Source organism: Siniperca chuatsi, linkage group LG6 (genome assembly GCF_020085105.1).
Source record: "Siniperca chuatsi isolate FFG_IHB_CAS linkage group LG6, ASM2008510v1, whole genome shotgun sequence".
NCBI classification, from domain to species: Eukaryota; Metazoa; Chordata; class Actinopteri; order Centrarchiformes; family Sinipercidae; genus Siniperca; species Siniperca chuatsi.
In genome coordinates, this window is record NC_058047.1 from 3,005,990 (window position 1) to 3,022,881 (window position 16,892).

The window sequence follows — 16,892 nt, forward strand, 5'->3', positions numbered from 1 at the left end:
CAGCAGAACTGGTGATACGTAACTTAAGAAGGCTATTAAGAGATTTCTCTGAAACTTTTGAAAAATTGAAATTTACAGTAGTCCACTGTAAATGTGGTTCAAAAGTCCAATCAACTGCTGAGGGCCCTGAGAATGTACGGCTGCACACAGCAATCTAGGATATTACTGAGAAACAGCCAACCTACTGTAAAATAGTAATGTAATTTTTACAGCAATTCATTACAGTGCTACTATATCTGGGTCTGAATGACAAAAAAAGATTCTAAACCTTATTTTCTTAAAAATTTCAATGATTGTACCTACTGATGGGACGGCATTATAATGTCTGGTTGGTGTAACCTATTTTTCTAATACATTTTTTTATGTCAAGTTATGCTTTTGGTTCCATTTTCTTGCTGATTTGTTTGTCTGTTAATAAGAACGACGCATATACATTTCATTGAAAGTTTGTGGAACTGAGCATAAAAAGAAATGGGTATGTTTCGGTGCAGATCGAGGCCCAATAGTTCCACCATGAGGCCATTTATGTAACAATTTACATTTTCACTTAGAAGTGCGTACCACATCAGAAAATGGCACAGCAAAGTTAGCAAGTCAGCCACAATAGCCCACCAATCTTGCCAGCTTGTAGCTTGTTAGCCAGCAGAGTAGGGGTTTCTGGCGCAACTTCACCTACTTCCAAGGTGCGTGGAGAAGGGAAAAAGTCTGAAGAGGTCAAAACTCCAGCAACATTTGTAGTATAGCCTACAGAACATTATATACAAAACATTTTTACAACATATTTAACTGTTCTTTGTAATATGTTTTATGATGACCATGATGAAGGCAAAAAGCCGAAATACGTTGGTCTGACAATAAAGTTGTTCGGTATACTACAGAAATAAGCGCTGCTGGAGTTTTGACCTCTTCAAACTACCAGTTAGCCAACAGGACAATAAATTAACACAGTTTATTCAAGAGATTTGTACCATCGGTTCCAGCTTTACTTCTGACTGCAGACTGCAACTCTGTTGTAGAGCAGTTTACACTCCGGGAAGAGCAGGGCTATTTACTGTAAAACTGGATGGTGTGGCACAGTTAATATGGTAGTTTCCTCTATTTTGGACTCTCTGTTCCCTCAGAGGTCAGCACTGTCAGGATGCTTTTCTACTGGTCAGCGGGCTGGTCAAATGTCATGTCAATATTTACCAAAATTGAACTACGCAAAAGCTCTGCAAGGATTTACTTCACCTCTATGAGTATATCCACTGACTGATTCCAGTGAAAACTAGACGGGCACTTGGAGAGCACAGACCTCCGCCAAGGCCAATAGTCCAGTCTTCTATGATATGCAAATCTGCAAGCGCAACCACTATATATGTCTGGATATATTTTCAAAACTATTAGAATTACAGTATGTCAAAATATGGTTGTGCCTAGCTGAAGCCTCATCATCTCAGCTGTGCATTTATTATGTACTTCGCACACGTTTGGGAAATTCGGAATTTCGGATTAATCCGGAAAAATCACATACCTGATTGTTTATTTCTTACATACCTGCTGCATTTGTTTCATGATGTTTGAGGTGGATGTTATATTTTATTGTATGTTTAGTCGCGGCACACCATTCACTACAACGGGTTTGCACATGTGCAATGAATTCAGCTCATTTTGCCATAGGCACCGGTGTTACATTTGACCTATCTCGCAATGTTATCGAAAGTGAAAAATAATTTGTTTATCCGCCCCGTGATTCGGATTCACTCCAAAATGTAATGGGTTCTTTCTTGGCCCATGCTACACCCTTCCACCAAGTTTCATGAAAATCGGGCTTTTCTGTAATCCATCTGACAGACAAACAAATGGCACCGAAAACATAACCTCCTTGGCAAAGTTTTTTTAATTCCAAAGTTTTTTTTAATTGCACCTTTATGCAGTTTTTGTCCTGCAAATTTCATCCATCACCTAATTTGGTACATGACATATTTAAATTAACCTGAAAAAAAAAACTATTAATTAGTTTTTTGATATTCCATATAATTTTTTCCAGACTTGGCTGCCACTGTCATGACTTTTGAACACATTGTGCAATTGCTGCCAAATATAAACAGCATACACACTGAGTGATTCTATCAAATGTGATGGCATTTCAGATATTGGTAGCGCTACAGCAACATGACTCGCTTGAAAGTTCATCCTGTGCAAAACCCTAATATTCCCGTGCAGCATTTAGATATTGTCCAAACATCACAGCCACTGTCAACCAGTCAACATATTTGTCTATCACTGTGTGTATTTTGATGCAGCTCCAGAGTCGGAGAGAAAAAAATTCTAAACATTTTCTATTATAAAAATAACACATTCAGAGGATTGTGTGGCCTTGGTGGAGGTATGTGCTCTCTGAGGGCTTTCGAGTTTGGAATTAGAGTTTGCTGTGAGTGTGTGTGCAGGCAGGTACAGTATAAACACTGTGGGCATGTGTGTGGGAGAGAGAGAGGTAGGACGAGAGACAGCCAACGTGGGTCTAGGTGTGGTGCGGCTGGCCCGGCTCATTTCACAGCTGTATAGGGATTAGGTGGTGGAGTGCGGTGGGGTAAGCTGTCTCTTTTATCTCATTCAAACATGTTGCTAATTCAGCAGAGAGCGGCTGCCGCGGGAGCCTGTGCCACTAAGCGCTGTATCATTCTCCCTGCCGTGAATAAACTGCTAGTCCTAATCCCCAATCAGCCGCCGTGACACGGATTATCACCCGCGACAAGCACAGCGACCCAAGCAGAGAGGGGAGGAGAGGAGGGGAGGGGAGGAGGAGAGGAAGAGGAGGAGGAGGAGGAAAAGGAGGAGGAGAAAGAAGGTGAAGAGGGAAGAGGAAAAAAAGAGGAAGACAAGAGGATTGGAAGAAGGAGAGTGGAGAAGAGGAGACGAGGAGAGGAAGAGAAAAATGAGAGAATGAAAAGAAATAGAGGAAGGGGAAAAGGAGGTAAGAGAGGAGGAGAGGAGATGTGATGAAGTAGAGGAAACAAGAGGAGAGGAAAAAGGAAAGGAGATGAGGGTTAGGAGAGAAGAGGTCAAGAGAGGATGGAAACAAGGAATAGAGAGGAAAAGGTGGGAAGGAGGAGAGGAGAAAGGTGAGCAGAAAAGAGGAAATGAGAGATAAGAGAACAGAAAGGGGAGGGAGGAGAAGAGACACAAGGATGAGAAGGAGAGTGGAGAAGAGGAGAGGAATGAGGAGGAGAGAGATGTGACAAAGGAGAGGAGACAAGAGGAGAGAAGAGGAGGGGAAGAAGGAAAGGAGAGAAGAGGAGAAGAGAGGATGGAAACAAGGAAAGGAGAAGAGAAGGAAAAGATGAGAATAAGAAGAGGAGAGCAGATAGAGGATGAGGGAGGAAGAGTAAAGGATGAGGAAAGGAGAGGGAGAAGAAACAGACAAAAAGCAGGAGAGGACAGAAGAAGATGGGAAGAAGAAGATGAAAAGACAGGAGAAGAGAAGGAAGGAGACGAGACAAGACAAATGGGACGAGAGGAAAAAGCAGGAGAGGACACAAGAGGATGGGAAGATGAAGCAGACAGGAGGGAGAAGGCGGCGAGGAGGTGGAGGAGAGGAGGACACAAGTAAGAAGATGAAGAACGAAGTAGAGAGGAGGAGGAAGATGAGACAAGATAATGGCAAAAAGGAGAGGAGAAACAATGCGAAATAAGGAAGAAAAAAGATGAATGATGAAAAGAAAAAGAGAAGAGGAGAGGAGATGTGATGAAGGATGAAGAAGGGGGGATAAGAGGCAGGACAGGAGTGAAAACGAGAGGAAGAAAGACAGGAGTCAGATAGGAAGAGGAGAGGAGAAGAGAGGACAGAAAAGGTGAGGAGGGAAGAGGAAAGGGGAGAAGGAGAGAAGAATAGAAGAGAGATGAGGAAGAATGAAAAGAGCAGAGAAGAGGGGAAACAAAAGTAGAGGAGAGGAGAAAAGAGAGGAGGTTAAAAGGCATAAATAAGGAAAGGAGACGAGACAAAAGAGACTAGAGGATGGAAAAGGCAAGCAGAAGACAAGGAGAAAAGGAAAGACATGTGAGGAGAAGAGGAGAGGAGATAAGAGGGTAGGAAGAGGAGAGAAAGGAGAAAAAGGAGGGGAGAGACAACAAAAAGATGAGGAGAGGAAGAAAATGGGTGAGGATAGGAAAAGAGAGGCAGGGAGGAGAAGGGAGAGGAAAGGGGAGGAGAAAGAAAAAAATGAAAGGAGAGTAAAAGCTGAGGAAGGAAATGAGGTGAGAGAGTCTGAATCCGTCGAGAATATTTCTGAACTTTTCTTAAAGACAAGGCACCTGAATGCCTCATGATGCATCACCATGGTTTCAGTTTGTGTGTTTTTGTCGTCCCTGTTGTCTTTCCACGTGTGTGTGTGTGTGTGTGTGTGTGTGTGCATGTGTGTGTTTATGTGCCGGAGCTGTAGATTGAATGCTGCCCACAGGGCTGCAGTACTCACACATGGGACACGGAGGTTCAAACAAGACCCCAGAGGAAACGGGCCCTTTTTACATCTGCTAACAGCTCTCCCTCCAACACTCAGTCTCTCTCCCTCTGTGTGTGTTTACTCCTGGGCTAATTGAGATCTAATTGCTGTAACACGGTGTAAAGCCCAAGTCCAAGCCGTCACCGGGGAAATATCGCTAACAGCCAGCTCCTCCCGCAGGGGATTGTGGGTAGCAGAGATGTCAGAGCTACTTAGACTCAAAGCAGAGTCTATGAAAACAAACTTTCCCCTTTGTAGATTCAATAAACGACCACGCAGATAAAACATGCCACAAGCATGACAAAATTCAATCCTGGTAAACTGCCCTGAAAACAAAGAACCGCCATCTTCAAATCTGCTTCGTATTCATCAACTTAATGTCCTGTGAAATCCATCCATCTCCACAGGTAGTTGATCACAAACATTTCACCACTTTATGACAGTGTCATCTTGATGAGTGGCGATGTCTTAATAAAGCAAAGCAGCAGAGTTCAATCCCGTATTGAAATAAGCCGAGCTAAGTGCTTCTGTTTGCCTCAGAGGCGGATGTTGCCTCTGAAGAGAGACGATCATCAATGGCATGAAAAAGAGATGAGGTATTGATATAGTTATGAAACCAATGTTTCAAAACATGCCACATCATCAGCACAGCAAGATGAGATATTAAATATACATCTTCCTTTCACAGTGATTATAGAATTACAACTCAGAGAGAGAGAGAAATGCAACTAAAACCATTAAATGATCCTACAGCAAAGAGGCTGAAGAAGAAGATGTCTTTTCCTCACAGTAGATTTACACAGCAGTCTGCTACAGAGTTGATCTTATACTGTACCATGTACTTTATAATGTATCTCACAGCTAGCCATTTGGCAAATCATGCTGCTGTATAGAAATTTGAATGTGTTTTTTCTACTGTTCCAGACACACGTTCATCCCCCTTTCCTCTCACTTTCTGTGCAATGTGTCCAGTTTTTCTATGCTGGAATACTACCTAATCTCAGATTGAATGTGTTGTAATTACATTAAACTCCTTAATTTAGAAATATGCAACATGTGAGCACAAAACTGAAATAATGAAGGTCTTAAAACTAGATTTTGACACAGGTACCCTCTTCAAGACAGGGCATCAAGATTAGGACACATGATAAGGACCCACTTCATGGCCCCAGTTGATATTGTGGATATTTTCAATTAAATTAGAACAATATAGTTGACACAGTAAATCTGCAGCTTGCTGTGTGCGTGTCTTATTGGAGTTTTAGTTTGTTTTATCTGTTGTTTCACTGTGCAAGCATAGGAAATCACTATAAGCATGTAGCATAAACCTTTGGATTTGTAAAAAACACGGCTCACCTGTGATCACGTGACCTAAGTAACTGAGCCGTCTCCATTTCAAATGAGCAAAGTCCATCAGCTGAGGAAGACAGTGAGGTGCAGTTGAAAGATCTTGATAAAGCTAGTGAGTGGACCTTTAAAGGAAACCAGTGTCTTCTTGGAACTGCAGGGGGGGGAAAAGTTTAACTTAATAAACATCAGCAAGAATGTAAAATATACATGATTTGAAGCTAAGGGGCTAAAACTGCAAAAACATCAGTATGGTCATTTAGTTATGGTTCTTAAACATTTAACTAGGGATGGAAAGTGAAATTAAGGCTTACCCCCATGCATGTTAAAAATTACAATAACGGTGCTTTACTGTCCTAACAAGCATGTATCACCTGCCCCGCCCTCCTCACCACCTCATGATTGATCTATAAAACCAACCAGTTACCACTGTCAAAGCAGATAAATCAACCAATCACATGCATGGATGTGTTTAATCACACATTAGTCTAATGCATATCTCCTGCTGTTTGGGGAGGTGATTTTACTGCTGACACACACACACACACACACACACACACTTAAACAACAGCCCAGCAGGGCAATCTTCCGCCCCATCAGTGCATTAACTTTCTAATTTACTGTGTTCGTGAAGTGGAGGAGATAGTGAATGAACATCCTGAGCAGGAGTTTGTCCCTCACGCAGCAGGGGCTGGGAGGCTCCCTGCAGCCCCGACACACTCAGACAGTCTGGGTTTCACTGTCAGCCACACTCCGTCTACACAGTGGATGTCACTGTGATGAGAGTATTTTGTGTGTGTGTGTGCGCGTTTATGCAGAAGCTTGTGTTATGGAACTTAATTAAAAACTGAACTACCAATCTGGATAAGACAAATTCAAGGTAGAATCAATTTGCAAGTCAGGATCTGTCTATCCTTTTAACTCCCACCCACCTTTTGCACTGGTCCACCTAAAATAAAACAAATGGACTTTTGATTGTTAGACCCTTGCAATGAATATGAACATATAGTTTTCAAGGATTTATTATACTGTTGGACTGCCAGGTTGCTTTGAAGGTAGGAATATACCACAGTTGAAGGTGTCAGCTGTATACAGGTACGCTGATGTACCTTATACCTGGATTATTTTTACGACACTGTTCTTTTTTAAAATGACCATAGAAAAACTAACATTAAGTATCATTACTTAATCATATTATATATTATTCTGGTGTACACTTTTATAATAGATGGTATCATATTACTCTAACATATACTATACTTTGCTGCTACTAATCACACCACTATGTCACTTCACTTGAGACAGTATTGCACTATTAGTTTAAGTCCAGCACTGGTCGGGGGAACTGTATGTACAGGCCTACTGCTTGCCTTGTAACTTTGAGTTCAGTTGCTCTTGTATAGCTTCTATTTTCATTACTATTCTTATTTTTATTTTATATATAGCAATATATAAAGAGTACAAGGAGTCAGTGAAAGTTCCTCTGAGTACTAGCATAAGCAATAAATAACACAAATTTGATTGAATTAAATCAATGAGAAAAAACAAACATGGCTACATCTTATCAGTTAGTCCACTGATCAAGGTACCTTGCAGCACGTATAGCAATATTGGTAAATTGAGGATGATTTTGCTATTTGAGTGGCTTCTGCTGTAAAACGTTAGCTAGGTACCCTAACGTTAACTTACCTTTACTTGAAAAGAGCCTGCTTTGTGCATTTCAGCTGCACTGATGCAGTTTTAAGGCACAGGTGATAAACCATGTCTTCCACTGAAATACAGTTTTAAAAGTACTGTTACAAACATCCATGTTCCTAGAAAGGAAGACGAGACATGTATAACTTACTTACCTTTGGAGACCTGTTAGAAGCACTGGTTTACACTGTGGGACTGCAGTCCTTTTCTGGCAAGTAGCCCGAGTAGCCTGCCTCAAACGGACAGAAATATGTAGAACAGTCAGAGGAAGAGAACATTTTAGTTTTCACATCTACAAAATGAATAAATTCCAGCCTCTTAGTACCACAGCACGTTTGGAAATATTAAGCTTTTTGTCAACTGATACTAGGCACCTCTAGCCCATGGTTTTCTTACACTAGTTACAAAGAACCACAAGGTAATGAGGCCAAGTGTGGTTTTACATGAAGGGAGGGATTAGCTGGCTTCCCCAAATCAAGTTTGATCAAAAAGTATTTGTTTACAAGAACAGAAAAGAGGAATTTTGATATAAAAATACTGAAAAAATGTCTTTTCTGTATACCTAGCTTTTTAGCCAACTTCTAGGACTAAACTCTTGATACAACCTTAGCTAGCTATTGATCTAGACAGCTAGATTCTAGAAAAACAATGATCATTATTTTAGTTTTATTACTCATAATCTCTGCTCTCATTAACCCCCTTTCCAGGAGTTGGTACAGACCAAACCAGAGCAATAAAGGAGAGTAATTATTGGACTTACATTCATCAGACTGACACAAACACGACTCCAAATGAATGATAATGTTTCTCTGTGTCCACTGGAGTTTGCTCTCATCTCAGATGGAGTTTGCATACAACGTATAGACATTACCAACTGAAAATGCTGAAAACATTGTCATGGCAAGCAAACAAAGTTTTCTGGCTCACTGAAACCTACAGACATAATTTGTCTTGTAGGATCAAAGCTAATACACTCCCAGTTCTGCATCAGTGTTTGCGTCCTCTTAAAACTTCTTCAAGTATGTCCCTGCATGCTCTCAAGTCTCACAAGTGCTCCAGTTTGTTTCGTGATCAATCCAGTAATTTAGTCAAAACTGACCTTTAACAATCAGGATGCCAGAACACGTGTGATGTAATGAGATACAGTATGGAAGGACTACTATGAATGTGTGTGTTCTCTGCTTGCTGGTTAAAATGTCACCGGGACTACCAGGGCAGAGACAACAGTAGATGAGAGAGGCTCAGCACCAAAGCAGCCATGAAAATCCTCTCTACATCCTCCTCCTTCTGCAAGCAGATCTCTATGAAATGGAATCATCTTTTCTTTCTCCACCTCTTTATCTCACTCCATCCTCCTTAACAAACCCTTCTTATCCTCTGGTCAGTAGTCCCTTTTGCCAAAAGTCCCATCTTATTGCCCCACTGTGGAGTTCACTTCACTTATGTTTTTTTGCTCTCTAGTCTCTCACTGAGGTTCCAGGTGCTTCTTCGACAGTCGCTCTTATTTTCGTAAAGCGATGATGTTCCGCAGAAAGAGAGAGTTAAACAGGTAAGTCACGGAGAGAAGGGAGCGAGAGCAGGAAAGGGATGGAGAGACAAAGGGAAAGACGAAACGAGAGAGAGAGAGAGCAAAAGTTAGTGGTCAGCAACACCACGGGCATCATAAATCAGATTTCCCACAATCCCCTGCGGAGGGGCCCTTCGCTCGGCCTTGTGTGGACACGCTCAGCGGGGCGCGGAGCATCGATTGGCGTCGCCACGCCGATGCTGACTGTGCCGGGTTCGGAGGGCGAGAGGGGCGAAGGGGTGAGGTGTGTGTGTCGGGGGGGGGCTTGGGTTGGGTGTGTGTGTGTGTGTTAGTGGTGGTGTGCGTGTGTGTGTGTGTGTGTGGGGGGGGGCGCTCATGAAGAAATCTGCCTCGGCATCAAACTAAAACAGCAAACCAAACTCAGGAAAACGTAGGTGTGTGTGTTTGTGTGTTTGCCCAGGAGAATGTGCAGACTCGGGGGTAATTTCCTCCCCCATCAGCACACCCTCACTCACTTCAACTTGCCCCCTTCTTCTTACCCGCTCATCACAATCTTCTGCCTACTCACTCCGGGGCAAACAGGGGGAACAAGACCTTCTTGCTGCTGCAGGGTTTGTGTTGAGAGGCCGAGATCCAGCTCACACAGCCGGAGGGCAGCTGTCGACTCAAACACTGAACCCTGGAGAGAAAACACAAACTGACATCAACCAACATGTCACCTTCATCTCTTAGTATGTTTGAATAGACCTTATGTCTTATTTAACTCAACTCAAAGAAGAGGGATTGTAATAGTGAAGTTACACTGTAATAAATGCCTTCTTTTGGTTTGTTTAATTACAGGAACGATAAATCAGTATTAGGAAGAACGTGTGGAATAAAAAAAGACGATATAGCTCTGCGTCTGCTGCATCGACTTTGATCCTTTATTTTTAAAACCGTCCATCGAGTCTGATAATGTTACAGGAGTCCGATGGAGTACTCTTTTAAGGTTAGAAAAAGATCACTTGTATGGTAAAGAGAAACCAGTGTTGACTGTTGGTAGGAAGCAGGACATGAACCGTCGTCTCCAGTGTTGTATTTGCACACTTCGACCACTTCGACTATCCACCTAGACCTCCTTAATCTGTTTAAAGGTGGAATAACAAGGACATGCTTCTGCCTTTCCTAGTTAGAGAGGAGGTCATTATTCACACAACCAGAAAAGGTAACTCTTCATGAAAACTTTAACAATCTACCTTGAACGTTCTCGGGCCTTCTAGAACAGTGCCATCGGTGGCGTAGCCCTTCCTCCTCTTCCTCTTCATCTCTGTTTTTCTTTTCTCGTCACAAGCTTGTTTCACAGTGCTGCACAGATTTTAAACATTTCAGAAATTTTGTGTTTCCATCAGCTGCCGTCATGTGAATACATTCAAGAGGTTGTGACAAGATTACATAATTAATGGCGCATTAACTCATGTCATCACTGCTTCCCACCAAATATGAAGATGCTGATTTTTTTGAATGAATGAATTAGTCTCTTCTCAGCCATGTGGTGTTTTTATCAGCTACTTTAGTAATAGAGAGGGGGATGACATTTAAAAGGGCCCCTGTCTGGACTCGAACCGGAGGTGCTGTGATTACTTACCTCCCAGCCCTTTCTATTCTTTATTTTTGGTCTTTCTGGTGGAGAGGAAGGCTGTAACGCTGAGTGGTAGCGTGACATGAATGCTTTTTCTGCTGTACAAGAAGCAGAGCCAGGTATCACATGATCACCGTGTATTCAAAAAAATCTGTTTTCTTCAGCCGTGTTTGCATCTTCTCCTTTTTGAAATGCCAATGTCTCCACTCAGCCAAGCGTTGAAACTTTTTTGTGCCAGATTTCAGCTTGTTATTTATTTTTTATTTTTATTTCTGGCATTTCCACTCTTTTTGTTATGTAAAAATGCGAAAATACACATAAAATAGGTGTATGTAAAGATATGTTTCACTCTGTTCCTGTTGCCAGAAACAATGTGAAGGAACAACATGGGCCTTCCCCACATCTCTCCTCCTCTACTACTACTTCTTCTCTTTCCATCCCTTCCTCACTCTCCTTCTCTCCCTCTTTCTCTCACTCTCTTTCATAAATTTCATTAACAGAGAAATCCCATTAGCTCCCTCTCTGGCCCTGCCTCTCAGGGTTAACAACTTTGCTTAGCCATGTAAATTCAGAGCTTAGTCAGGCCGATTCTCCACACAGCCACTGCCGGATGCACGCTGTGCTCGCCACATTTAACACTATCTTTGGATATGTTCATGTGTGTAAAAATGTGTTTGTGTGTGTGTGTGTGTGTGTGTGTGTGTGTGCACGTTGGGCTCAGGATGCGAGGTCTGTGTAAACCTCTTCCAGCAGATAATCTGGACATTGTGTGTGTGTTTGTGCATCTCCATATCATATACATACTGTACATATTCTCAGGGTCTGGTGTATGAAGTGGAGGGGGACGGACACTTATCTCCCGCGGGCAGGACCGAGGAGTCTTACCGCTGGCCTTGCTTGGCCCTCCTCCTCCCCAGCAGTCTTCCTCTGACCTCCTCCTTCCCTCTCAGAGGCTTTAACACACAGGAACCCAGGAAGATTTACTCCACATTGGCACCGCCGTCGGCTCGCTGGCTCCCAAACAAAGTGAAGCAGCTTAAAGTGATATTTCACCTCAGGGGAATATTTTATTCTCTGTTATAACACAGGTATGTCCAGGAATTGATGGGCGCCATGTTCAAGCTTTTTTCAGACTCACTTATAACTCGAATTTCAGGCTACAATCAGAAAAATATGCTTTTATGTGGGTTAGTTGCTGTGTTTACATGAGTTCTAAAAGATATGCTTCTACTTCTAGGGTTTTAAGGCTTTTTCTAGGATGGTGCAGGTTTAAAGAAACAGCTGAAAATGTTACATTGAAGAGAATGAAAGCAAAACCGTCTTCCTTGAATGGGCAACAACTCTTGAGTTGCCCCTGAACTGGGTATTTTCAGCCCAAACTGGCTGAGAACTCCTTCTCAGTGTCCAACCAACAAGATATTTGGGGCAGGGGGCAAATTGTGTGAATGTAATGCAGGACAGGTAAGCGACTTTTGACAAATCAATCTAAACTCAATGATGTAATTTGCTCAGTTTCAGTTAAAACACTGAAAACACGACTTCTTGCCTATGTTGGTTTAAACGTTTAGCTTGGCCTTAAAAACAACAGTTGATAAAACAATATTGGTTTGTGAGTAAGTGGACCTTGAGTTGAGACTGCTTTGTCAGCTGATGTTTCTAAGGTCAAGAATGAACTGTCAAGCTTGTGCAGAGTTTTACCCGATAAAAATAAAAAGTAAAGGAATATTCTACCAAAAACCAATGTTCTAAATGGCAAACACCCACCCCCTGAAGAATAATCAAGTTATTTGTCTATCAGTATGCTTGATATGTTCCAAACACCCATATTCTTATCAACATATGGCAAAAATATACAGCTTCAGTGCATATTTAATTGTCAGTTTGTAAACACACAGCTAATGGCAGGTGCTTACATTGATTGCAAGCAAGTATTTCTTTAAAAGTGTCAGCAGTGTAAAAGGTTACCCAGGGTTAAAACTGTTTAGGATTCCACTTGTACTTGTAAAATAAAATAAAAATTCATAAGCAATGCTACAGACAGTAAAGATGTAAGTAACACAATTTAAACAACTGAAGCAAAACAGCTAGACATGAAAAACCAAATACAAAATATAAATTAAATAAAATAAACAAGCTGTTGAACAATGTTTACTGTTCTACTCTCGCTCCCCAAAATTTTAATAATATGCTACAGTGACACTGTTCATTAGTGGACTTCAACCAAAATAATTGAGTCCAGGTTTTCTGACTGTAGCTGGTTCAATCTGGTGCATTAAGCTATAATATCGCTGGCTCCAGGGAGGAGGATTTGACCCATGAACAAGGAAACATGTCAATAATGTTTGAGGGTCAGAGGTCAAGTGGCATGAACCTGTACGCTCCATTATGAAACATCTCTGAGGTTTACAGCAGCGCCCTGAGCCACTTCCTGCCTGAAGCGATCAGAGCGAGAGGGGACGATGCCTTCGGGCAGTCAGCTGTGACTCCGAGCTGACCCTGTTCACTGCTCGCACTCAAGTGCTTTTTGACTATTTTTGGACCAGGCTGCTCAATGGTTTCCTGATTGATTGTGATCCTGATCAATGGCTGGCAGTGGCTGGACTCCTGTCCCAATGCTGGATCTATAGCGTCTCCCTCCCGTGCCTGCACTGCTTCCTTCCTTGTCTGGGACTGAAGGAGGTTTATCAATGAAGCTCAGCTCCCACTCCTCTGTCTACACACTCCAGCCATTTCCTGACCCAGTCAATGTCCTGTCTGTCTCCTGACACACGTGTTCACTAAATAATGATCCAGTGGGGAAAAGTTGCACCAACAAAGAACCTTGCTCATTGCCTTTGAATAATCGCCAAAGGATCGGTGCACCCAAATTACCAAGAAACACGTTTTCTCACTTACCTTTAGCGATATCAAGTCATGCAGATAGTTTCTGCCACCACCCTAATAAAAAGAAGGTGAATGAAATTTCATTTGTGGAGCTCAACGTATTGAAAAATTACATTTAAAAAATCCACAGCAACATCTCCTTCCAAAATCAGTACATCTGTTACTTTAAATAATTCACAGAACATACTGTCAACAGCTTTCATCTGGACTATTTTTTATATATAAAGTAGTTCCAAAAACTATCCACGTGGCAAAGTACCACTAAAGGTTAGTGAGAAAATGTCTTTCTGTAGTTTGCGTTAACTGACCCTTTTTATCACCGGCAAATACATAGAGAGAGCACTCAGAGAGCAGTGTAACAGGATCTGCTGATTGGATGATGACAATGATGGAGAACACCTTTCTGAGAATTTTCAGGGAGAATTGCACAAAATGTCAAGAATCAAGAGTCAGACTCGTGATCTGTAAGGGTGGTAATTCAAATTCATCATATAAATCATATTTTTAAAAAGGACAGAGGCATATTTGCTGTTTCAAGCTTCTGGCTTATCAGGAGCACGTAGATGTGTTGGGAGGATGATTATAAAATAAAACTGAAAGATTGAAAGAGAAATGTGCCTCTATGCCTTTTTTGGAGTAACTCTAATCTTACAGTACGTATATGTTCTAAATATCAGTGCAGCTGCATCAGATTTTTCAGCATGTATGTGCAACTGTGATGTAAACTTGGTTTGGAATTGCATAACGTATTGAAGCGTTATGGCAGTTTGTGTCACATAGACCAGACTGAGAACAATTTGGAAACCATTTTTAGAATAATTTATACAGCTGTGGCTGTAATTAGTGGGTTTCTTTTGTCCTAAACTTTCCCTGCTTTGTATATTTCTTGTACATTTATTGTGTATTGTATATGTTATTCTTTGTAATCAGAAGATTAGAGCACAAGCTTGTTATTGCATTGGTAGGCACTGCTTCTAATGCATATGACAATAAAATTTAACCTAAAACCTGAACTTGAATTATAATGTATTTGGTATATACCTGTATATATATAGTGTAATGAAAATGGTATTAAAAAAACATAATAACTCTTGTGAAGCTTGTCCAAATATCATCCTCAATCAAAATTGGTGAAGATTGGAAAAAGTTTCTAGCAGCAGTGGGCGTGGCTTGTGATGAATGATTGAACCAACCAATCGAGGAATTTTGCATCTACGCCTTACAGTTTAGGTGTTCTGAGTCAAACATAAAGTGATGTAAATAGTAGCGAGTCTCCACGGGATCATACAGTAGCTCACAAATGTTACCAAACTGAAACAGCCAACATTTCAACTTTTGACAACGTGCTATAGAAGGGCTCTATAAATGGCCACATCCATATCCATACCAACGACTGAAAAATCTTCCTTGGCCCATTGGCTAACCAAATTTAACTGAAATCTGTGAGCTTTTTTAGATGTCTTGCTAACAAACAGAACAAAAAAAACCCATACAGAACTGAAAACATAATCTCCTTGGCGAAGGTAACAAAATGAAATCGAGCTACAGATATACATACCGGCCGGCGCACACACACACACACACACTTGCTTGTCACACTACAGTTGGCATTGGACAGTGGGGAACAAGGGTGGGAGGGGTTTGTTCACTCACTGTGAAAGCACTTTGGACATCCCTGGGATGAGCGAGGAGTGTCAAATCCGTCCTGACGGCATTGAGGCTTTCCTCTGTGGGATCAGGCCTGGATGAGAGCCGGCTGCAGAGGCCCAAAGCCGGGGGATTCAGGCCAGCAACTGGCCAGCGGAGCGCAGCTGTCAGTCAGAGCGGGCAGAGGGACTGAAACTCTTCACACAGCTTCCACAGGATCAAGAAGACCACTCTACCCAGCTTAGAGAGAGGCTGCTGGAGACACAGATTTGAGAGGAGAAAGAAAACGACATCATGTGAGACAGACTGAAGTCCACAATCAGGCCTCAGCCTCCAGCTTTGAGCTTTTGTTTGGGGATAAAGAACAAAACAAGTTATTTAGATAAAGATTCTGTTTCTGAGCAGAGTGTGATGATAAGACAAGTAAACAAAGAGCTGATCAAGTGTTGGACAATGTAGGTTTTGATATTTATAACAGAGTGCATTGACTGATATTGACTTGCTGTTTGTTTTCACATCCAATATTTGACCACATCACAGATATCACACACACACACACACACAAACACACAGAGCTCTGATTAAAATACTGGTTGAATTGCCCTCACACAGACTGACACACACACAGACTGACACACACACAGACTGACACACACACACACACGCAGCACATGACAATGAAATGCAGATCAGTACCACTCAAACTGTGTGTAGTGACAATGGTCTTAAGTGGACCTGTGTAGGACAGCAGGGCCATGAATAAGTGATATCAATAAAATCACAGAGCATGGAGAGCATCAGGGAGCTGACACACACACACACACACACACACACACACACACACACACACACACACACAGTCACAGACACACTGTGACACACACATACTGTATATACTGTACAAGCTATGAGGAGCTTTTAACTTTAGAGACAGACAATATGTTGATCACAACACAGCTACTCAGCTACTCTGAGGACAGTAGGTGTGTATATGTGTATTAATATGTGTGTCTATGAGGAAATACAGTATGTGTGTATTTTATGAGTAGATAAGAGTTATGACACATTTAAAGCTTAGCCGGCACATGAACACTTGACTTAATACTAGATGTTCTCACATCACTGACCAGTTATTTTCAAATATACTGATATATATTATGAATATTTTAAAAAGAACATGTGAAAATTGCTTTAAAATCAATACATTTCTCATTTTTTCAATGCAGCTACTTTGCAGTGTAACCAATTCTTTTGAAAAGACAATCTCCACTCAAGGCCCACTTACTCGCTTGTTCTGGAGCTTTTGAACAAGCGAGTAAGTGGGCCTGGAGCAGATCAAGTGTTCTTGGTTGTCATGGAATTATATGATGTTATATGATTAAATGAATTTCAAACTTTTCATTACTCTGAGCACTTTCAGGACTTCTCATCCACGTTAGCTTAAAAGTTGAGCTTGAGTTCATTCTTGAACTTGGGAAGCTTCAAACGCACCAGAACTAGCGAGAAAGACAACTTTGAATGAAGCTCGTTTTGTCAACTTCTGGTTCCACGGAATGAATTGTCAAGTTTAACCAATTCTTGTTTTTTTACTTACTCTGGTGCATAATCAGTAGGTCATTTGTGTTTTCTCCACATTTTTCACTTCACTTTTCTGTTACTGGACATCTGGCCAATCTTAAGACCTAAACCTTAA